A 935-nucleotide genomic window follows, 5' to 3' on the forward strand; every position below is an offset into this window, starting at 1 on the left:
AGCAGGGACTTACCTGAAAATTTCCTCCCCACCCATCCCAACTCAGCAAGAGACAGCGCTCCAGTACACCCACCCCCTGGCCAGCAAAGCCCCTCAACCTGGCAAGTCATGATGACCATGCTCCCCCACACTTACCCACCTGCCACTCACTTCCTCAGTTTGGTAAACCTCATTGCCCAAGGTCCCCCTAGTGCCCAGAAATCACCCCCCTATCCAGCTAGATGGAGAGCGCATGTCTGTGATCCCCAAGCCTATCACTCCCCCTGCCCCTTGACCCAGTGAAGAGAAGAGAGAACTCCTGGCCACATACCTCAGGTCATTAACCCAGAGAGCTGCAGAAAGCATGCTCCCATGGGCCCCCCTGTAGTACCTCTCACCATACTCAATCTGTATGCAAATCCAGAGAAGCTGGATTATCTGAAGAAGAATGCAGCATCAGGATTGGAGGAAGTCTCATTAGGCAGATATGCAGATAACACGACCTTGCTGGCTGAAAGGAGAACTTGAAGTACTTGCTGATGATGATCAAGGATTGCAGCCTTCAGTATGGATTCTGACTTACTATCAAGAAGACCAAAATCCTCACAATTGGACCTACAGATCACATCATGGATAAAATATTGAAGTGGTCAATGATGTCATCTGGCTTGGATCCATAATCAATACTCATGGAAGCAATAGTCAGGAGATCAAAGGATGCATTGAATTGGGTAAACCTGCTGCATTAGACCGCTTTAAAATGTGGAAAGGCAAGGAGGTTATTTTGAAGACTAAGGTGCACCTGACCCAATCCATGACCCGCTGCCTCATATGCATATGGAAGCTGGACACTGAATGAGGAAGACAGAAGAAGGTGCCTTTGTATTGGGGTGCTGGAGAAGAATATTGGAAGCACAATGGCCTGCCAGAAGAACAAACAACTCTGTCTTGGAAGA

This window comes from Echinops telfairi, unplaced genomic scaffold (assembly GCF_000313985.2).
Source record: "Echinops telfairi isolate 266 unplaced genomic scaffold, ASM31398v2 ScPeMD7_18;HRSCAF=68, whole genome shotgun sequence".
In the NCBI taxonomy this organism is placed as follows: Eukaryota; Metazoa; Chordata; class Mammalia; order Afrosoricida; family Tenrecidae; genus Echinops; species Echinops telfairi.